Raw genomic sequence first — 24,451 nt, forward strand, 5'->3', positions numbered from 1 at the left:
GCCAAGAAAACCTTATATGGGTTCACGGAGTCAGCTAGGATGGAAAAGACTGAACAAAAACTTTTTTATGACTCAATAGCATGAGAACTGCCAAATAATTGAATATATCTTCTGCTGTGTTTTTTTTTTCTCAGAGAAAATGCTATTCTAACTGAATTCTGAATCAGACAAAGTCTAGAGTATAAACTTCAATGTCAATGACAGCCTTAAAGAAGACGGGCAAACTGTGGTGAGTGTATAGAATAACTAGGATTGCGCTGAGCCTGGAGACCATGTGATATAAGGAAGAGTTAAAATGAGGCACCTAGGGATAGTCAATTTGGAGAAGATTAAGTGACTATCTACAAATATATGAAGGTTGCTCCTGTCAAAATGGAACTATACTTATTCTATTTATACTTATTCAGATGACTGTCACTTTCCAGCAGTAGCTCTGCTTGCTTTAGAATCCATGGCACATTCATACTTCTTGACATCTCCCTCCATCCTGATTTTTAGCTTTCTTTAGTGCACTGTCTTCTCCCATTAGACTGTAAACTCCTTTAGAACAGAGTTTCTCTTTCTTTTTCTTATTTGTATTCTCGGCACTTAGCACAGTGCCTGGCACATAGTGGGAGCTTAATGTTTCTTATGTTATATTGCTTGGCTCCAAAGAGCAGAATTAGGAGTTAATGGTAGAGACTACAGAGAAGGAGCTCTTTCTTGAATATAGACCAGAGTTGTGAGGAAGAGGGATGGAGAGGAAAAGGAGCGACCCAGCAACAGAATAGGTTGCCTCCTCAGAAAATAAACCTCAAGCCTGTGGAGGTATATAAAGACCATACTTTAGAGATACCAGAGAAGCAATTGCAATACTCGATGGGAAATTAGATTAGATGACCTCTAGCTCTTTGATTCTGATTTCTACTATTGAAACACTGGTTATTGCTAAGAAATAAGACACATGGCAAACTTAATTACAATTCCAGCATTCTCTGATTCTTACAGAATCTCTGACAATTACAAAAGCAGCATGTGATTAGTTTACCAAATCTGTGACATAGACCTCAAATTTTGTATGGACTCGGGGGGGAATGGACAGTAATAAGGTGGCTTGGAGCTTATAAGAAAGGTCTTTAGAAGGAGGAAATCCTTGAGAGGGTTCTTACAGAACAGCAAGACTTAAAAGGTTAAAATGGATGGTGTATATTGTAAGTGTGATATAACAGAAAAATGCTAGATTTTAAGTCAATAAAAACATGAGTTCAAATTTTACCTCCAATATTACTGAGCTATATGACTATGGGTAAAATCACTCAATTTTTTGGACCTCACATCTTCATCCATAAAATGAAAAATATAATGATAGAAAGCAGAATGGCATGGTGGGTAGAGTTAGATTCAGGCAGGAAGACATGAGTTCAAATCCTACCTCCGACATATCTTGGCTGTGTAACACTGGGCAAATAGCCTAGCTTTTTTAATGACTGAAGCATTCTCAAGGACTATAAATTGAGGAATAAACGCTAATTTGTTTTTGTAGGAGGAGTTCCTAATACCAAAAAAAAAATCACAGAGATAAATGAAGAGAATAGAAGAGGAGAAGGAAAAGAACATGTACCTCACAGGATTGTTAGCAAAATAAAGAACAAAGATGATATATGAAAATGCTTTATAAACCTTAAATGCTATTAGCAATCATCTACCTAATAATGTCAACCAAACATTCTTAAATATCTACCATATGCTGAGTACTATCCTAGACCTAGGATTACAAAAGCAAAAATAAAATATTATCTCTCATATGGGACTTCCATTCCAACAGCAAAGACAAGAGTATCTAATCCTATTCATAAGTTAATATTTTTATATGGTGCTTTAAAAAAAACTCAACTTTCTATCTTAGAATTAATACTAAATAAAGTGACTTTGCCCAGGGTCACACACCTAAGAAATGTCTGAATTCAAATTTGAACCCAGGACCTCTTCTCTTCAGACCAGGTTCTTTATCCACTGAGCTAACTTGCTGCTCCCACATTTCTATAGGACTTTAAATTTTGCAAAATACTTTACAAATATTATCTCATTTTCTTCTCAGTACAACCTTGGGAGATGAATGCTTTAACTATTCTCATTTTATATGTGAAGGAGTTTTATTGTAATGTCATTTTTCCTTGTGACTGACGTTTCATGACCCCATTTAGGGTTTTCTTGGCAGAGGTACATTTTCTTCTCCAGCTAAGAGCAGAGATGAGAGAACTGAGGCAAAAGTGAGTTTCTCAAGGTCACACAGGTAATAAGTATCTGAGGCAAGATTTAAACTCAGAAAGATGAGTCTTGCCTCCAGGCCCAGCAGTCTATCCACTATACCATCTGGCTAACCCCTGTGAAGGAACTTAGTAAGGGATTAAATCATTTAGTGTCAACTAATCAACTAGTGTGTGAGGACAGATTTGAATTCTAATGCTCCTGACTCCAGGTTCAATTATCTAGACTATCTCAATATCAAAATATAGAAGCATATCCAAAACCAACAAAATAAAGGCAATAATTTTGGGGGAAGGGAATTAATAAATGGAAAGAAAAATAATAACCCATATTTCCATAGAACTCATTAAAAAACCTTTTTTGGGGTAGGTTACACAACCATGTCTCAATCTGGTAGATGAAAGCATAAAAGAAATCAGGAACTTACTCATTGCCTCACAGTGAGCATGACTTCTTGAATATAAACCCAAATCTCTTTGACTTCAGTCCTACTATAAATTTCTTCATCCCACAATACTTCTCTGAAAAAATAATAGCAGTGGAAAATAGATGTATAGAAAAATATGTATTAAATGACAACCCAGTTGCATCTGCAATCAAATTAAAGCAGAGTAGGATTCACCTTTGCATTGTTGGAATTGTTTTCCTTTTGTAACCACTGGACTGGAATTTGTGTCAACCCAAGAAATTCCAGTAATTGAGTGAATTTGCCAAATTCCTCCTCTTGAACTCTCCAAAAAATTGATTGTGGTCAGTTATTTGACCTTGAACCCCAAGCTGGGTCATTGAAGGCCAGTTATAGTTTTCTCATGTCCCATCTAAAATGCATTCTCTTACTTAATCCTGACAATGTCTCATACTAAACATTTTGGAATTGGTTTCCCTTTAGCCCCCAATACCACCCTACTAGCCGTGGAATTGGGGGTAAATGTAGGGTATGTGTGTCTGATAAGTGTTGCAGAAAGACCCTTGCTCCAACATAACCTGAATGCTTTGCTTCCTTAAAATAATAATAATATAACTTTTTAAGAAAAAAAAAACTTGAGCAACTACAATCTTAGAGGAACCTTTGCATTTTTCTCTCTAGATGTTAACTGCATGGATTGTGAGATGTGTGATAAACAAGCATATCACAAGGAGGACAAGGATTCTCTTAGACAAGGTCCTTTTGAGCTCTTCTTTCTTTAATGATTTGAGAGGGATAAGGAGATTTTTCTCTTTGTTAGACCATCAACATTAAATTTTAAGAAAGAAGAGATTTTTGCTAAGTAGATTTTCTCTAAAGAGGCAATCAGAAAGAGAACAATAGTTTTTAAATATTTCAGTTCATCCCCGGGCATTGCCATCTGCCCTGATATAGCCCTCTCTGGACCACCTGGCCTTGCCATCTGCCCTGTCACTGAACCCTCCAGCCACCAGGATTTACCATCTGCCCTGCCACTGCACCCTAAGTACCCTTGGTCTCTGTCATCTATACAGTTAAAGAATTCTAAGGACCACTGGGCCTTTCCATCAATCCTACTGTTGAATCTTCCTATAGGCTTTGACTCCCTAATCAAAGTATGAGCCCTTTGAGAGCAAGGACTATCTTGCATGTCTATTTGATCCCAGAAATTTACACAGTTGTTGGCACATAATAAATTCTTAAAATTGAAAATGCTTTATCATTCATCCATTCATACTAAATGTTGGCTCAACAGAGTGTGTATGTTATAGTCACAGTCATACAATTATTAATCCTCAGTGATTTCAGACCCAACTTGTCAGGCTTCAAAATACTCCATTTTTTTAAACCTCCCCTATCCATTGCATCTACCTATTGTCTATTTTACTACACCTTTGTTCTTGGAAAGGACATGAAGTTCATAAAAGCCATTGACACTCCTGATAAGTGTCACCATTAAAGTTTCGATGAGGAATAGGCTGGATTTTAATGAAAGAAAATTTTGTTTGATGTAGATTCCAATTGTGCAAACTATTCCTGTCAGATAAATGATTAGTGAAAATTAATTTTTGCATCTTAGTGGGGCAGTTGAGTAGTGTGAATAATGGTAGGCTTAAAGTCAACAAATTTGGATTTCGGTCTAGGACACCAAATCTGTGTGTCCTTGGACAAATTACCTTACTTTTTAAAGTATTTTCTATGGTTACAAAAATTCAGATACTTTCCCTCCCCTCTTTCCTCCCTCCTCCTCCCAGAGCCAACAAGCAATTCCACTGGGTTATACATATATTATCACTCAGTACCCATTTCCATATTAATCATTGTTTTGACAATCTTTTTAAAACCAAAACCCCACATCCAATACCCATATAAATAAGTGAAAAATTAAATGTTTTCCTTCTGTGTTTCTATTCCCACAGTTCTTTCTCTCAATGTAGATAGCATTCCTTCTCTTAAATCTCTCCAGATTATCCTGGATCATTGCACTGCTGTCTGTAGAAAAGTTAATTTACATCTGATTGTCCCACAATATTTCACTTTCTCTGTATAATGTTGTCCTGGTCCTGCTCATTTCACTCTGCATCAGTTCATGGAGGTCTCTACAGCTTGTATGGAAATCAAGCAGTTTATTGTTCTTTACAGCATAATAGTATTTCAGCACCATTATATAACACAATTTGTTTAGCCATTCCCCAATTGAGGGACACCCCCTCATTTTCCAATTTTTTTGCCACCACATAGAGTGAAGCTATCAATACTTTTATACAAGTATTTTTCCTTATTATTTCTTTGGGGATCAAAGGATATAAGTTCTTTTAAGGTCCTTTGGGCATAATTTGGATGAATAACTTTAAATCTCTGGGTTCTAGTTAAAAAGAAAAAAATCTGTAACAGGACCCACTAATTTCTCTTCTAATTTTATGAGTCTATGCCTGTTGTCCTTTCTATAGCCCAGTCTTATCACTTGAGAAATGTAGAAGATAATAAATTCCCTAATTATACCACAAACTTATGAAAATTAAGTGAGATTGTGATGGGGAAATGTTTGGGGGGAGGAATAACAAAACCTACAAGAAATAGTGTCATAATAACAATTTATAATATTGCTATAACAATATTTGGTCTAGTGGAGTATTAAGCTTGGAATAAAAAGACTTGGGTTCATATCCTGACTATTCCAACTAATTTATATGACCTTGTTCAGTTTTTATCTCTGGGCCTCAATTTCCTCATTTCTAAAAGTAAGTGACTAAAGTAAATAACCTCTGAAGTTCTTTCCAGTTCAATCTATGGTTATTCATTTGAAAAATTCATGAAATTTAAAACAAACAAACAAAAATTTCTATCCTCAAGCAATTTACAACATAATACCTCTCATTTTCCAGTTTCCTCATTTGTAAAATGAAAATGAGAATAATAGAAACTATCTCCCAAGATTATTTATTGTTGAGGATTAAATGGAATGACATGTAAAATGCTTTGCAAGCTTAAAAATGTTATATTAATACTATTATTGTTATTAATATTTTTACATTGTTAATTTTGCAAATAACCTAATCTGAGTCTACCTTTGTTTTCTCAACAGCAAAATGGGAATAACAGTACCTACCTCACAGTGTTGATGTAAATATCAAATGGGATAATATTTGTAAATTACTTAACATAGTGCTTAGAACATAGTAGGTGCTATGCCAATATTTATTACCTTCCCTTTCCCATTTATCTCTAATGTTGACTTCTTTGCTGATCCAATTTTACTGAATAAAATATTTGTTAAGTTCCTACTATGTGCCAGTGTGAATAAAAAAGTCAAAAGACCATACCTGCCCTCAATAAGCTTGCAATCTAATGGGGAAACAACATTCAAAGAAGCATATACAAGGCAAGCTATATACAAGATAAGTAGGAAATAATTAACAGGAAAACACTGGAATTAAGAAGGTTGGAGAAGACTTCCTGGTGGAAGTGGAATTTTGGATGGGCCTTCAATGCAGTCAGGTAGATTAGTAATTAGGAGGATCACCTTAGCTGATCTTCTTTTCACCATTCTCAAATATTCCTGAAATCTCTTTTTTGCTTCCATCATTTCCCACCTTTTACTATATTCATGTCAAATTTTTTCCCCTTTTCAAAAGTGGCAAAACAATAATTTATCTTCAAAAGATCCAGTTTTTTATCATAGGGCCAGTGGAAGGGGGGTGAACGAGTAATTTTAACATTAAGCTTCTTGAAGAGGAGCCCAAAGTACAGAATGAAGTGAGTGTGATAAGAGGTAAAAATGATTGGTATCTTTTATTTTAGTGTGCAACATTTAGGGAAAAAATAAGCCAGAAAAATCTAGTATACAGAAGCCAAGATAATGAAGGGAATCAAATTTTTTCCATGCAAGACTCAGCTGAAGGAACTGAAGATACTTTGTTTCCAGAAGAGAAAACATATGGGAGGAATTCCAGTGGTCTTCTAGTATTTCAGTGGCTATCCTAAGAAGAAAAAAATAGCCTTGTTTCTGCTTAGCCCCTGATAAAAAAGTTAATGGAGGAGTCCAAAGGCAGAATGTCAAATTTTGACCCAACATCTAGCCAATGATTATATCTGCAGTGGTGATCTTTGAGAATCTATGGATACATAACAATAATAGCGAATATGTGTACATTTATATGTGATTCTTTAAAGTTTACAAACAACTGTACAGATATTTCCATATTTGATCCTCACAACAATGATGAGAGGTAGGCTCTATTATTCACCCCATTTTTACATATGAGGAAATTAAAATTTACATAGTTTAGATATTTTTCTCAGGGTCATGCAGAGAGCAAGTATCTTAAGCAAGATTCAAGTTTGAATCTTCCTGATTTTGAGTCCAAAATTCCATCCATTATGTTCTCTAACTAATTATTTGCCTTTACCTTGAAGTCTTCAAGTGAAATGGAGACACCAATTGTTGGAGTTATGTTCCGGAATGTTCAGGCATGGACTGAGCTAGATGACTTCTGAGAAAATTTTTCTTTCTTGAAGAGAACTACTTTATTTTTCTCTTAGTCTTATTAAGATCTCACATAGTTCCTTGTACACAGTGGGTCCTTAATTGATGTTACTAAATTACATTTGACATATTACATGACAGAATTTATACTATGGTGTGAGTTTTGGTAAATTAGTAATTTAGCATATACTGATGAACAGTTGATAGTGAAGTCCTCCCTGTGATTGAATTGGTCCAGAAGAACATCATACAGTTCTCCAAAGTGTCTGAATCATTCCCTGAGAGTAGTTTATATAGTAGAAAAATATAGTTTAAATGTTATGGTCCCATGCAAATGCTTTTTTTTAAATTGATGTAAAGCATAATTCACCTGGAACTCATTGCCCACTTGACATTTGAGGATCTACCACAAAGAGAAGCTGTGTTGTGCCTTGTACAACCATTGGGGCATTAGAAGGTCAAGGAAACACATGGAGTCCTTAGAGAATAGAGTGATAAAAATTCCTCTTCTCATAACCTCTTAACCTCAGAACATTCCCTTTGGCCAGAAATCAGAACAATCTCTATACCTACTCTCCATTATCAGCCTCTTGTCATTTTCTTCACCATCCCACCCATTTCTCAAAACCATATCCTCTCCTAATGCCTGCAAAATAAAATGGAATGGAAATCTTTTAAAAATTTAAGTACCTTATATTCTATTCAACCAAAAAAAAGGTTTTTTAAGTTATTCAATTTCTTGTTTCAATCTTCTCTCCATTTTTAGTCAATATAACATATCTTTAACATGATATTCACGTATCGAGTGATGCATGATATTATTGAGAATTTTTTCCATTTCTTATCCAATATCTTGTGTTTTATGATCTCTAAAGCTTAAGGAGTATGCATCATTATCAACACTACTTTCATTAACACCTTCATCATGATCATTGACCTTCACATGGCCTGGAAAATTATTCAAAATGCTTCATCTGCATTATCTTATCTAAGACCAATAGCAGCCTTATAATGAAGGTGATACACATCTTATTTTTCCCACTTTAGCGTGGAAGTCCCTTGCCTGAGAGTTTTCTATACTAAAAAATCAAAGGTGCAGGTTCTGTCTCTATCTCTTATACTTGTTCTTCCTAAGTCAAAATACTAGAAAATGGGAATCAAATGAATTATTACACATAAAGGGCTTTGTAAATCTCAAAATGGTATATTCACAGTGCAATGATTAGTCTACTAAACTTGGAGTCAGAAAGATCTAAGTTCAAATCCTGTCTCAAATAATTACTAGTGGCTATGTGACCTGGGGTGAGTGACTTAGCTTTTCCCAGACTCCAATTTTCTTACCTACAAAACAAGGAAACTAATAGCACCTACCTTGAAGGGTTGTTGTGAGGATCAAATGAGTAAACATTTATAAAGTGCTTTGCAAACCTTAAATTGCACTATAAATGTTAACATAATTAACATTAGCAAAAATATTACTAATGATGATAATTCAACAAACATTTAAGTGCCTATGAAAAAGAAAGCATTGTTCTTGGCTCCAAGCATTTAAAATGGAAAATAATACAAGGAGCTTATAAACTAATGGAAGAGACAGTACAAGTTTTATTAAAATTCTACAAATTTGAATGTGAGGAAAGAGAACTTTGAGTTGTCAGAGTTCAATAAAGACTTCAAGAGCAAGATTCCTTTTGAGCTAAATGTTGAAGTGGTAGAGAGATTTCAGTAGATGATTGGGAGTGCACTATAGATATGAACAGGTTATAGTAAATTAGAAAATAGATTAGGGATTAAAATAAATTCAGATCTCACACCAAACACTTACTAGTTATGTGTCCTTAGGCAAGACAATTAAATCTCCCTGTGCTTCAGTTTTTTCATCTGTAAAATTGGGCATTTGGACTTGATGATCTCCAAAGACTTTTCCAGATCCAAATCTAAGATTCTGTGATCCTAACTTGAAAAATGGTGAGTACTCCACTTCTTAGCTAAAGTCTATCAATCAGTCTACCAACAAATAATTATTAAGTATCTACTATCTGTCCAGCACCACTGAGTGGGCTTTTGTTGCATACATAAGCAACCTTAGTGAGAAATGAGGACATGAGTATGTGGAGGTAAGGGGAATTAAATTCATAATAGATTACCAATATTATTCCTAAATGAGATGCTCTAGTCTGAACACAATACTCCAAAGACTATAGGTATCACAGGTCTGAAAATAAGACTGATTTTAATTCAGGCTAAGATCACATTAGTACCTTGACTTCCATATCAAAATGTTGACTCATATTGAACTAAAAGTCTATTTCCAACCAACAGAGACTCATAAAAAATTAAGAAAAAAGGCTAACACACTTTTGGTTGTGGTTTCCCAAGTTATAACTTTCAGTTTTGCACATAAAATGCAGAGGAGAAAAACTCAACAGATACCAGAGTTTCCTTACTTCAATGTTTTGACTATATATTAGAGTAATAATTATAAGAAAGATTGTGATGACAGGAGGAGAAAATATAAGATAAAAAATTCAAAATAATTGTGGATACTAACAGAATCTATCAAAAGGCAAAAATCCTGTCCACTAACAAAGGGAAACTAGTTGATTTTCCATGGGTTATCAGGTGGTTCTTCCTCCTCATCTCAATCTCCCAGATTCCCTGACTTCCTTCAAGTCTCAGTTCAAATATCATTTTCTAAAAGATACCATTGAGATTCCTTCTCCCCTTTTATGTCCCCTCAGTTCAAATGCCTTCTCTTGAAGATTAATTCAAGATTTTCATGCATACATCTTGGATCTACATTTGCACATTGACTTCCCTATTAGAATGTGAGTTCCTTGAGGGCAGGAATTTCTCCATTTTTGTTTGTTTCTTTTTGTTTTTGTTTGGATCATTAGTGCTTAGCAGAGTAAGAGGTACATATCTCAACTTGACTGGGTTCAGATATGACTTCCATCACTTAATCTATGATCCATTCAGTTCCTGGACCTATTTTTTTCTCATCTGTCTAATGTTTATAAAGTTTACACTCTATCTCATGGAGTTACTGTGAGGATCAAGAGAAATAATTGTAAAACTCAGTTAACAAAAGGTGAGATATAAATATAAAACATTATCTTCATTCCCCACTCTCTATACTTCTCCATCCTTTCTCCAAAAATTCTTCTTACCACAGAGATCACTCCACACTGAAGCTCACTCTCTAGGTTGGTGAGTTCCTGGCAGCCTAGAAATGTTTATTTTGTTCCTAGATCCAGGCTTCAACAAATTCTTTCACCTCTCCAATTCTCTCTAAGACTTCTTGGTTGTATCTAATAAAGAAGAAAGTTTCTTTAGGTATAGATTATCTTTTTGCTTATATTTCTATCTCCAGAATGTGTCAACAGTGATTATAGGAAGTACTTAATAAATGCTTTGCTTATTAATCTATCAATCAACTATTGATCTATATTTCTATCATTTGTGTCAAAATATGAAAGGATTATGCTCTCTGTAGTCATAATTTTAGATGACCAAAAGGGCAATGGAAAAATGGTTAGTATGTTTAGGTAGACTGTCATATATGTCAAAGATGTCATCAAGGAAAGAAGCATGCAAGAGCAAGAGTAACATATGCCCAGATGTTTAGGCACACTTGATCTACATTATATTCATGTCTCTGATCAAGAACAGACATAGCCAGGTGGCCTTGTAATACAACTACAGTATAGAATAATACCTAGATACCCTCATATCCTGCATTGAAGGCCACTAACATGTTTAGGTAAATCTTTTGTGGATTGTAGAGTGATAGGAACATTGATATAAAACTGGAAAGGCCCTTTAATTGCAAATTTACTTAATAAGCACATAATAAAGATATTATTTGATAGATGAAAATTTATATAAATTATTTTAGTCATTGTTTCCCTGGATGCTAATAAAGAAAAGTGTGTGGCCTTTATTTTTTTTCTTATGAGAACTAAACATATAAAGAAAAAGACGCCCAGCATGGCTGCCTGCCAAATGGGACCGGAAGAGGAGATTGAGGAACTTGATAAAATCACCTTCAAAGATCAGTCTGAAGAACTTCAAAGCAGGGCAGATTTTCTGCAGTACAGCCCATATTTCTAGTGTAAAAACTATTTCAGAAGTTTCCCAAGTTTGCAAAGTCTTATAAAGGTCCCCATTGCTCCATGTAGGTCATTCATGATCTCCTAATCTGGAAGACTGCTTTTAATTGTAGGAAATAAAAAGAAAAGGAAAGTTTCAGGAATTTGTTACCTTTGTCAGAGCTTTCCCTCAAATCTTATGTCTATACCTGCCTCTTTCATCATTGGCTGGCCACATACACAAAGAAACCACTGTTTAATGATGAGCTTTTGATAGGTGGCCAATGCTGACAGGGTTTTCCACCCAGGGCCAGGTTTTGCAGTATATTTCCTGAATAAAGATTGGGAAGCTTTCAGGTTCCATCTAACTGTCTTTTAGTCAGTGGAGTCTTCAACAAGAGATGATATGAAAGTAGCCATTAGGAGAAGGAGTGCTAAATTTATTGTCAGAGGTCCTGAATTGGAAATCTGGGTCTGCCACTTACTTCCTATGAGATCTTCGATAATTCACTTAACCTCTATGAGACAGAGTTTGCGCATCTGTAAAACAAAGGGCTTGGACTCACTGGTCTCTGAGGACCATTCTATATAGAAATCTATGATATGAAGCTTTCAGCAAGTCAGAGAACACATTATTTCACCATATGGACATTTACTTAACTGATTTACATGATAAATCTTCTATAGCTTAAAATACAACAGTAAAGAGTTTCTGAGTCAGAGATGGTTAATTCTCTAGAAATCAGCATTCTACCAATGAACCTCTCTGAACTTATCTAAGTTGGTCAACAGATATAAAGTCTGTACCTGGGTCAGAACATGAATTTAATACAACAAAAAATATTTAAGTACCTACAATGTCTATGTGTAAGATATTCTGCTACATGCTCTAAGGATGCAGAGCAGGGACAAAAGAAAAAAAAAATATTCCCTTAACTCAAGGAGCTTCTATTCTATTTGAATCAATTCCAACTTTATAGCATCTGCCAGCAATTGGAGTCTGTTCACATATCCTTGTGAAAACCTAGGTCATCTCTTATCCTTAATAAAGCAATCTGAGTAATATAGTAATATAGCCTATTATAGAATTGGAAGTAATAAGGATTAAATTAAAGGTTTAGAACATAAACCTCAGTTTATGTCCTCAGTTCCTTAGTTTTCCTTCCTTTCTGTCCTTCCCTTTTTCTTTCTTTTCTTTTTCTCATTCTCCCTTCCTTTCCTTTCTTTTTTCTTTTTTTGTCTCTCATTCCCTCCTTCCTCTTTTCTTTTTTCCTTCTTTCCTTCCCCTTTTCTCCATTCTTTCCTTCTTTTGTTCACTTATTTTATAAACAAACACTTTTAAAGTATTAAGTAGCTATGAGACAAAACCTGCATCTAAGAGTACATACTGAAGGGTGAAAGGTAATGACTATCACAGGATCATGGGTTTTACATCTTGCAGTGACCTTTAAGAACAAAAACTAATTTGACATGGAAGGAAATTGAGGTTCAGAACAAAGTTACAGTCATATAATCACAGAGCTAGAATTCTAACTTCGGCCAATATCCAACTAGTTAACGAGTTTTAGCTGATTATCTGATGTAGGTGACATACTTTATCATTTTCTAGGTCAGTATTTCTCCTACCATTGGAATTATGAACATGTCCATATTTGGTTCTAGGGATGTAAAATAGCATTTTTATAAATTAAGACCAAGAATTTTGAAACATATAGGATAAAGAAGAGATCAACTGAGGGAAAGGGGTGAGCATAGTCTTCAAGTTAAGGGTAAAAATCACTTTTCATGGGACCATGGGCCTGCTATTAGATGGGTAGGAAGTAGGAAGCTGAACTGAGTTGCAACCTCTATAGGAAGAAAGCTCTTGACCTGATTTTATTTTTCTTTTCTTTTTGTAGAAGGCAGAAGAGTGGTAAGGGCTAGGCAATGGGGGTCAAGTGACTTGCCCAGGGTTACACAGCTGGGAAGTGTCTGAGGCCAAATTTGAACTCAGGACCTCCCATCTCTAGGCCTGGCCCTCAATCCACTGAGCTACCCAGCTGCCCCTTTTATTTTCAAAATTTTATTTATTTTATTTAGAATATATTTCCATGGTTACATACTTCATGATGATTTTTCACACTCTTCTTCCCTCCTCCTCCCTGAGCTGACAAGCAATTCCACTGGGTTCTACAGGTATCACTGTTCAAAACCTATTTCCATGTTATTCGTATTTGCAGTAGAGTGATCTTTTAACATCAAAACTCTAATCATATCCTCATCGAACTACGTAATTGATCATATGTTTTTCTTGTGTGTTTCTGCTCCCACAGTTCTTTCTCTGGATGTGGATAGCATTCTCTCTCATAAATTCCTCAGGATTGTTCTGGGTTATTGCATTGTTGCTAATAGAGAAGTCCCTTACGTTAGATTGTACCACAGTGTATCCATCTCTGTGTACAATGTTCTCCTGGTTCTGCTCCTCTCACTCTGCATCTAGACCTGTTTTTAAATGATAATGTTTCTTAACGATATGCTAATTTCATTGTTTCTTCCTAAATGACTATATTTCTTCTTTTTCTTTTTTCTAAGTTTCAGTACTCTTGCTATGAAGACCCAATCACTCCACTTGAGTTATAGCTGTCTTTAGCTGGGCTGGTTAGGCAACAGACCCAGTTTGTACTGCAACTCTGCTTATAATCTTTGAGACTTGGTAGGACTTGTAAAAACTTATACTCCACTGGTACAATCTTTGAGAATCCATAGAATCTTTCCATTAAATCACTGCTCAGATGCCTCAGCATGTAGTTGGTCTTAAAGATAGATAACATATCACTGCCTATAAACCAATTTAATTAAATTCTAAAGACCCTCATCTTCTAAATTTTGGCGTATACATGTGTACATCTCCAAATATATAACTACATGTCTATGTCTGTCTGTCTGTCTGTCTGTCTGTCTATCTGTATCTATCTGTCGGTCAATCTGTCTGTCTGTCTTTCTCTCTCCATCCATCCATTCATCTATGTATCTATCTGTCTATCCATTCATATCTATCTATCTACACATATATACACATATAAACTCACATACACTTGTAATGGTATGGCTATGTCTACACATGTGTGTATTTTACAAACATAAATATCTTCCCACACTTTTATACATATATATACTTATGTCCATATGTATATGTGTATATACATGTGTGCATTCATATATGTGTGTAGACAAATCAGAACATTTATGTTCTTCAATCTTAAATATCTATAGATTGTGGAGGGGAGAGAAAGAGAGAGACAGAGAGAGAGACAGACAGAGAGAAATTTTTACTCCTAACACTGTTAGAGTTGAGAGGATCCTTAAATCCAATATTCTAATATTTTTATTTTATAATGTAGTCCAAAGTAATGTGACCAAGGTCAAGTCATGAATTGACGATGATAGTTCTTTAATGTGTCTTTCAAATAGAAATTCCAAGTCATTTACTTCTACCTCAAAGAGCCTTGTATCCCAGTAACATGTAGACTCCTTAAGAACAAGAATAGTTGTTTTTATTTTTACCTTTGTGTGTTCCATATTTTCATTAATCATAGTAGGTGAATGATAAATCATTATTTAATTGAATTTTCTACAGCGTCTTGTCACTTAATTACCTAAGTAATCATAGGTCCCCTTTCATTCAAAGAAACTCTCAAACTCATCTTCTTTTCACATAGATTCCTACATTGTATTCCTAAATGTAGTAAAATAAGTTCTATTGGATTGTGGAACTTTACTTTGGAGCACAATAACACACTCAGCTTTACTTATTAACATATTCCAACAGTGTTGCCTTTAAAAGTGTGCCCCTATTCTTAGAGGAAGTGCCTGAGGAAGGCAAGAAAACCCTTTTCAAAAAAAAAAAGGAAAGAAGACAAAAGATAAAGAATATAAGGCTGGATCTCTTTCTTCTTTCAGGATATCTTGATGCCAATTCAAGCTCAAACATTAAAATCCAAACTCCTTTATCTCCTTTCCTTTGTTATTTTCCTATCCTTCAGAAGCATTGCCTTCTAGCCTCCTTACCCTCCAAATTTTGACACTTCAAAGATACCTTCAATTCTTCACAGTCTTTCATCCCATTGAAAACTTCTGACATTTGCCCTGTCCTCTGACCCCTAGCCTCTGTCAATTGTCTAGATCTTGGTCATTTTTTTGCTTAGGTCACAGTAGCATTCTCTGAGCTGGCCTTCCTGACTCCAGGCTCTTTTCCTATCTGTCACTGTATATGTATGTGGCTATATTTACCAGTTTCTTAAAACTTTTCAATAGTTCCTGCTCAATCATCCTTGCATCAGGTTCAAATTCCTGACCATGGTTCCAGAATTCTTTTTAGTTCAGCCTTATCCTAATTTACCTTTTTATCTCTCACTACCAACTAACCTTCTAACTCAGTTCTAGTCAAACTGATCTTAGAAGATACTCATACTCTGGAAATATTACCATCACTGTCATCATCAACCTTCTGCTCCCTGATCACGATCTCTTTCAAAGATCTGTCCTAGGATCTTTTCTCATTTGCCTTTGTACTCAGTCTCTTGTTGATCTCAACCATTCTCATGGATGCAATTATCACTATGCAGATGGTTCTCAAAGATATAATAATATAACTTGGTAATTTTTTGATGTATGTGTATTGAGGATTGCAGTAATATAGAGGGGAAACTTGAAGATATATTGTAAATAGGGCATTTATAGAATGTTATACATTTCTTTCACATGTCTGATTCCACTTGACCCTTACAATTCCATGAGAAAGACATTAAATTTTAATTATTCTCTTAGGAAATTAAGGACCAAAGAGACTCAATAACTTATCTAGAATGTTATAAATAATGAACAACCAAATCTAAACTCAAAGCCAAGATTTGAGAATGCTGATATTCTTTAACATTTCACACTATAATGCAAGTAGAAATTGTTTTATATGTCATTATATTCCCAATTTCTGGTACTATGTCTTTCACTAACAGTTAATGCCACTACACTAGACTATAACTTCATCATCTTACTAATGCTACCATAATGAAATTTATTTAAATATAGAAATAATGAGCACCTGTTCAAAGATGGAATTTATATAACAAAGACAGGTAAAATGCAATTGATTGGAGCCTTATAAATCTGATCAAAAGGACTTAAAATGAAAGTAGATTGGAGCGGAAAAATTCCTCTCAATTTCTACAAAATCTTATACAAACCATAGAGAATATAGGAATAAAAATATCACTAGAAAGGTCCTCAAATCAATGAGACAAATTCAAGGAACAGATTCAGAAAGAAAATCTATGGCTTCTGAACTGTATATACAAATCCATAAAGCATTAGTAACAAACTGCACAAGCTGAACATACCAATGTAAGAAAACAGATTTGAACTTGTAAACATCCTTGAAACTTGGCAAGATGGAACCCTGTGAAAAGATTATAGGTCTGGAAGTGTATTCCTTTATCAAAGAAGCAAGATATGTAAAAGGATGGATCAGAGTAGTACTACATATTAAACAGATATACTTCTGTTAGAAAATCGAGGACACAGAAGATGAATGCACAGTAATGAGTGTATGGAGAAAGATCAATGGAAGTAGCAACAGGAGTGAATTTGTCATCAAAATATACTATAAAAAAACTAGCTCACAAGTCTGCCATAGAAGTATACAAGAGCAGCAATGAGGAATTTTAATTATCCAGGCATCTAAATGATGCTATTTATCTACTCAAATCTGAGCAGCTAGTAACTTTTGGATAATCCTTAATCATTTCACTATAACATAAGAAAAGACAAACAAGATGATCACAAAAAACCTGGAAGGACTTATATAAAGAGAGCAGAAGCAGGAGAACATTGTACACAGTAATAACAATAAAGCATGATGATCAGCTGTGAAGGACTTAACAATTATCAATAATCCTAAAATCTAGGACAACTCCAAAGGACTTATGATGAAAAAGGCTATCCATTGCTATAAAAGGAACTGACAATATCTGAATGCAGATTGAAGCATGCCATTCTTCACTTTATTTCCTCCATTAATTTTTCTGTAGTGTAATCAATATGTGTCTTCTTTCACAACATGATGAACATGGGTATATGTAATATATAATAATGCTTGTACAATCTTTATCATATTACCTACCTGCTGTTTTAGGGAAGGAGGAGGGGTGGGAAAGAAGGAGAGAATATGGATCATAAAACATCAGTAAATAATTAGTGAAAATTGTAGCAACATGTATTTTGAGAGAAAAACTTATTTAAAGCAAGGTTGTTATATTTGTATCATTATATTCCTAATTTCCAGTGCTACCTTGCATTAGTGCTTACTTAATATATTTGTTTAAGTTAATTAATAATTTCCTTCTTTTTATATTAGAAGGAGCCTTATGGAGAGATGCTACTCTGATTTGCAATCTCACCAGTAGAGGAACTGAGTGGAAATAATGAGAAATTTTAAACAAAATTATCATTCCATTTGGATTTGTGATAGATCAGAAGAAAACTGAACACAGAATAATTGTTATATAGAAAAGAAGTTAAGGCATCCTATACTTTGGAAGTTCAGTGTGGATTTGGAATCCAGTGGATTCCAAAGTGTCTAGTAAAAAAGATAGACTCATGTGGACTAAGAGTCTATAGAGGAGGTAAATTCCAAGAGGAATGACAAGCTTTCAAGAAGGAAGTTATGAACACACATACATACCAAAATAAACCAAAAACTCCAAGAGGTGTAATAATAGCAACAAGAGAAGAATAATTCCTTAAAGGACAGATGCAGTGATCAGGGAACTCATCAATTATCTTAGATTAACATATATATTTATAAGCAAAGGTAGATACATAAATGAATAAAAGTCTTAAAGCTCAGAACAAATTGGAATAAGTGGAGGAAGAAAAGAACAAAGAAGGCATGTGTGTGTGTATGTGTATATGTTATATGTACATATGGGCTATATAGGGTAAAAGAAATTAATAAAAAAAGAAAGGGTTGACTGCTTCAGATGGAGATAACACTACAATAGCAGATATTATAAAGAAGGAAGAAGTACTTGATATTTATTTTTCTTCTGTTTTTATTTTTGTTTTTCCTCCAAGGAGAATGATATTTGGACTGGAAAGCAAAGACCATAAATGGCTAACAAAAAGAAGACACTCGAGATAAGTAAAGCAATAAAACTTCTAGTTGATGTCAATGAATCCAAGCCATCAGGCCTAGATTAATTAATTATATAATGAAAGACTAAGAAGGCAAGGCTGATGTGATTGCTAACTTGCAGTTATTGATCTCTAAAGAATCATGGAGCATTTCTTTCTGATGGGACTGGAAAAGGGAAATCTGGTTTTGTTTTTTTTAAATATATTAAATGAGGAAGAAAAGAATATAGTTGGCCATCTATGGGCTAGTGAGCTTGACTTTAATTTATAAAACTTTTAGAATGTATGACAGGAGCCAAGTCTAGAACTTAAAGCATATAAAAATGGTGCAGAAACCCACTATGATTATTAACCAAGCAGGAACCATTAAAAATGAAGTATGAATTTATTTGTTTAAATAACTTAAATTCAAGTAATAGACTTAGTGGCAGCATCCCACCACCACTTACATAAAGGTATACATTCTCCCACAGATTGACACACTAATAGGGAAAATGTTGCATTTCAGTTAAAACACTACTTAAGTAATCTTCTTACAACTTACTGTCCCTTATGATTTCTTAGCCCTGACTTTCACTGATTCTTTAGTGTACTTCTAGAGTCCCTCAGGCCACTCACTACTACAACATCATAACTGAAGCAATTAATCCCTCAAGTTCTCAAATACTATTATTTTTGACCTTTGAACTTGTGCTTTGCTGATTTTCAGAGGAAGAGAGATTATAGTCTCATTCTGTTTTTTCTACTTCTTCTAAAGCTCTCCTCTGCTACTTCAGAGGTTTGGGAGTTTTTTCTCTTCTAGGAATTACATCTTCTTTTGTGAGACTACTCCAGGATAACATGCATCAGGACTCATCAACATATTTTCTACTTTTTATTTTTAGTGATTCCTATACTATACAAGGTGGATATTCAAAATTGTCCCTCAGGTCTCCACCAAAAATATGTTTACACTTTTCCAAAGCTGAAATTTCTTCATCATATACAAACTTACTCTAGGCAAAGGGGGCAGACACTACTATACTTTCCTGAATTTTTAACCTAGAAAATGGAATTTGCTAACTCAAAAAGTGGGGGGAGGGGGGAAATGAAGCCTCAAGATAATAACGTAAATTGCCAAATCATTCTCAAGATCTCATAGATTTTTGTACAAAAAGTTTTGCTATCATGCATTGCTGTGGAGTAGGGAGGGGTTGGAGAAGAGAGAAAATGACCGTGTTTATTCAATGCTCCCATAAGCAGAAAGGTTACCAGTCATCCTGGGTTAGAACAAGTCAATTTTGTGCTCACCCCAAGTATAGGCTGTGGCTCTTTCTTCTACCTGATTCAATATTTATACCCCAGTCCATCTACAAGTTACTTAATGATGAATCTTTTTGAGACTTAGTATGACTATAAACACTGCTTTGAAGTTGCCATCATCACATAGACATGTACCTTAAGAGCTGTGCAAATTTTTGAAGTTTCCTTAAATTTCAAAGAAGCATTTAGTAATACTGACCTAGAAAGGGAAGAACAGTAACTTTGCCCAGTTTCCCAGGGACAATAGGAAAATGGCCTTATCCTTCTTATATTTTGTTAAAAAGATGATTAGTAAACTTAGAAAAGAAAGCAATGATCACAAAGATCCATCATGACCTCACCAAGAAAGTCAAACACATTGAATTAATCTCATTTCCTTTTTGAAAGGACATGGAAATCTTAAAGATCTAGTTTAACTAGAACTTAGCAAAGCATTTGACAAAGATTGTCAAGCTATTCTTTTATACCAATGGAAAACAAAATAGTAGGTAGTAAATTAAAAAATAAAATTTGTTGGATGGTCTGAATCAAAGACAACACACACACACACACATGTTTATACCAACTTCAATGGAGGTCTCTACTGCCCCAGTTATGAATATTGGTTATATGTGGTTTAACCTTTGTGTCATTGACTTGACTAAGGAGGTAAAGAGGGTACTTATCAAATCTATATATGAGACAAAAAGCAAACAGGAATTGCTACTATCGAGAAACACTTTGATAGGCTTGAATGTTAGATTTAACATGAAAATATTATGTTTAAAAGAAATTAATTCAAAGCTTAACACAAATTTCAAAATAAAAACTTAAAAAAACCCAAAATGAGTGAGTAGATATGGTAATAAAAATGAAGAAGCTCTGGGAGTTTTAGTGGATTATAAGCTCAGTATGAGTCAACGTTTTTATTTTGCAGTCAGAAAAGTTAAGGTAAATTCAATCTGTGTTAATATAGTCATTAGTGTTCAGGACTAAGGGGGTTATAATCCCAATATACTTTTCCTTAGTTAGATCAATTCTGGAGTGCCAGGTTGAGTTTGAGGCATCACATTTTAGATTATTCTCAGCTAAACTAGACTCCAAAAGGGGGCAATAAAAAGACTGATGGACCTTCCTTAATATGATACCAAAAAAGGCTTTTGAAAAAGAATTCATGAAGTTTAGATTAGGGAAAAGAAGACCCATGGGTGTATATATACCTTCTAATAAAGGATATGGTGTCACACAGAGGAGGAATCAATTGGATTCAGTTTTACTCCAGAGAGTTGAGCAGAAAAAGGGTCAATGAGTAGAATTTGTATATTTCTATCTCTATGTATGTATGAATGTATTATCTATCTTTCTCTCTGTCTGTCTGTCTATGGATATGTACATTTGATGTAGAAAATACTCCCTTAAAATTAGACCTATGCTAAAGTGAAATGGTCTGCAGGTCATATCTTCTCACTAAGGGAAAAACAGCTAGATGACCACTTATCAAGTGACAGAGGAGGATTCATGTTTGGGAATGAACTGGCCTCAGAGGCTCCTTCCAACCTAGAGATTCTGAGAAGCATACTGGAAAGAATTTGAGTGTTCAGCTCACATAATTGGCATATACCGTTTCCAAAGAATATCATCTTACTGAACAGCAGTAATTATGGAGAACTCACTACTTCAAGATAGGGTCCATAATATGTCTGAATAGCTTTCAGTGTTTGAAAGTACTTCCTTTGGAAGTACATAGTGAGCCATAATTTATAACCCTGATACTTTTAAGACTTGATTCTGGTTCTTCTCTCTGGCCCAAAATCAACTTTCTTCCTTCCATTGAAGGCAGCTCCTTAAGCTTAAGAGATGTAGAGTTGGAAAGGAACTAAGGTTCCCCTAGTCTAACTTACCTCAGTTTTATAGATAACACAACTCCAGCTTGAGAGTACAGGGAACTTGCCCAAGGTACTACATATTATAGATATCAACTATGGCTTTTAAAATCAGATTTGTTGACTAAATACACATCCTTTCTCACTAATTTCATATTCTTTTCCTCAAATGTTGGAAGGTAGTCAGAATGGAACCACTCCAGATGTCAACTGCATAAAATCATACTTCAAGCCTAGGAAAAGTGTCATTAGTTTCCTGACATAGGAACTCAATCTACAAGACCCTCAATGTACAAATAAAATATAAATGTGCCTTTATTTTCTCAAGTAAAATTAGTGAACTGCCCTTCCTTTCCTTTAGATTGGAACTTTGCATTTGGTCAAATTAACTGGGTTCAAGACCCACTTTCCATGTTTATAGAGCAAGCCATTTAATCTCTCTGAGCCTCAATTTCTTTATCTGAAAAATGAGAACTACTGGATGACATATAGCTTCTGGAATTCCTTCCAATTCTAGATCTATTATCTTATAAATGGAGAGACAGACGAGACTGGGATTAGTCTTTTCATACAGTTGATTTTCAAAATGATCTTGGTTAAGTCAAATTCCCCATTGCTCCACTTCAGATGCTACATCTGGATTACAGGCAGTGTTACTTTACAGAAATCATTCTTAACCTATCTGGTAAAGACTCCATTCATTTCAATTCGATAAATATTTATCAAAGGCATACTATGTGTAAAACACCATGTTAGTGGAATCTAAAAGACAAATCAAAACTCCTTGTCCCTCAAGGCCATTTCATTCTCTTATGGAAATGGAGAAGGGGTGATAATAAATCCATTTAGGGATATTATGTAGATGCACTGGCTTAGCTAGAAATCTTTCCATGGGGTAAGGGGATAATAGGATAATAGAATAAAGCATTTATTAAATATCTACGATAGGACAGGTAGTCTTCTAAGTGCCTTGCAAATATTATCTCATTTTGGTCTCTTGATCTGAGAGAGAAGAATACACAATTATACAACATATAATGTGAAGGGAAAGATTTTTTTTTATTTTTAATTATCATATCTATCTAGGAATTAAGAAAAGCAGTACAAACATAAGAACAAAAAATCTTGGCTGGTCCCCTGAAGCCCCATACACCTTCATCCATTTTAAAAAGTCATATTTTTATCCTTTGTGCATGAAATAAAATATATTTATCAGTCTTCATTTATGACATCTTTCTTTTACTCCTTTTTTTCTGGCTGACACATTAGCTTTTGATGTCCTTGCCTGTGAAGGTGTAAAAAGACCAGAGGAGGGCAGGCAGGGTCTGACTTAAAAAATCAGAGACAAGAGAGTCACCCTGGAAATATGTCACTGAAATCAGAAAGCCAGAGGACAAGGGAAACAGGAAGCCATTTTTGGTGCATTGTTGATTCTATCCCTACTGCCTGCCTCCTGATTACTTTTTGAAAAGCTCTTTCCTTTTGTCCAGGTATATGAGAAAACTTGACTTGAAAATAAAAATGGAAATGGTTATCCACTTGTCAGCCACATAGGTTAACTGCAAATTAACCATGGATTTTGTCCTGTTGCTTTCCTCTGGCTAAGGTCTATATTTTCCCTCTGAACAAACTAAGAAGAGAACAAATTTCCCAGAATATGAGCTTAGAAAGGCAGTGCACTTACCTGGGATTCCCTGAGGGAAGGGCTACCTTTTTGGTATCTTGAGTTGGGCTTTTTTAATTTCTATTTTTCATTCTGTAAAAACAACAAACAACTATTATCTGCCTCACCAGGGTGTGGGAGGACAGCATTCTAGAAATGTGAAGCATTTCTATTTTAAGCTCCACTGTCACTACTGGGGAAAATGGTGGGTGAAAAAAACAGAGGGTAGTTTTGCAAATTCAATACCAGGCTTTTTGCCAGAAACCTCCCTTGCACTTCCCAAGTCAAAGATGCTGAATTGCAGTCCACTCTCAGTTACCCGCACCCAGGCATGAAGTGATTGCCTCTGGGTGAAATTTAATATGGAAAAACGTAAGCCTTACAGTTAATTTTAAGAAATTGATTTTACACATACAAATAAGGGGAAGCGTGGAAAGACGACTCTTTGTCTGAGATTGTGCCAGGGAGTTTAGCAGACTGCAAGCTCATTATGAAGCAATATTGTTCTATGGTAGACTAGCAATCTAATGCATTCTAGAGTCACATGAAGTGAGACATAACTTTCAGGAATAAGGAAGTTATAGTCTCATCTTTAGTCTGCCCTGATCATACTATGCACAGAGTAGATGATCAATTTGAGTGAGGTAGGAGGCTTTAAAAAGGACATTGATAATGTAGAGATTTTCAAAAGAGGGTAACAGGGGGTAAAGAAGGCCCACTAAACCATGCCTTATGAGTATCAGAGGAAGGAACTGGGGATGGTTAGCTTGGTGAGGAAAAGATTGGGAGGATACAAGATAGCTGTCTTCACTACGTGAAGAGACTTTTTATTTTGCCCCAAACAACAGAACCAGGAGTAATATGTGGAAACTACAAAGAGGCAAATTTAGGTTTGATAACAGGAAAAATCTCCCTAATGATTATAGCTGTGTCAAAGTAGAATGGGCTCCTTACATAGTAATGAGTTCTTGTTCTCTGAAAGTCTTAAAACAAAGACCGTATATGACTAACTGTTGAGTGGATTATTGTGAGGGTTCCTTAGAGGAAAGGAAGGTGTGGGTTAGGCTAAATGGTCAATGAAGTCCTTTTCAAATTCTGAATTTCATGATCTTGTGATTTTATGATTCTAATTTGGCTGGAATTATGGCATATGATTTCTCCCTTTGTTCTCTCAATAGTGTTTGT

The 24,451-nt window shown here is 34.9% G+C and overlaps 1 long non-coding RNA gene across 1 annotated transcript in view; it reads right to left on the reverse strand.

Moving 5' to 3' along the window:
• LOC103101572 (uncharacterized) overlaps nt 1-23,419 on the reverse strand; it is an 80,440-nt gene extending 57,021 nt beyond the window's left edge. The window contains exon 1 of the long non-coding RNA XR_008917502.1: nt 23,288-23,419. This is a non-coding gene — a long non-coding RNA (uncharacterized LOC103101572). The remainder of the gene's footprint in view (nt 1-23,287) is intronic.
• Nucleotides 23,420-24,451: the final 1,032 nt, after the last annotated feature.

The sequence above is a fragment of the Monodelphis domestica genome, chromosome 3, assembly GCF_027887165.1.
Source record: "Monodelphis domestica isolate mMonDom1 chromosome 3, mMonDom1.pri, whole genome shotgun sequence".
NCBI classification, from domain to species: Eukaryota; Metazoa; Chordata; class Mammalia; order Didelphimorphia; family Didelphidae; genus Monodelphis; species Monodelphis domestica.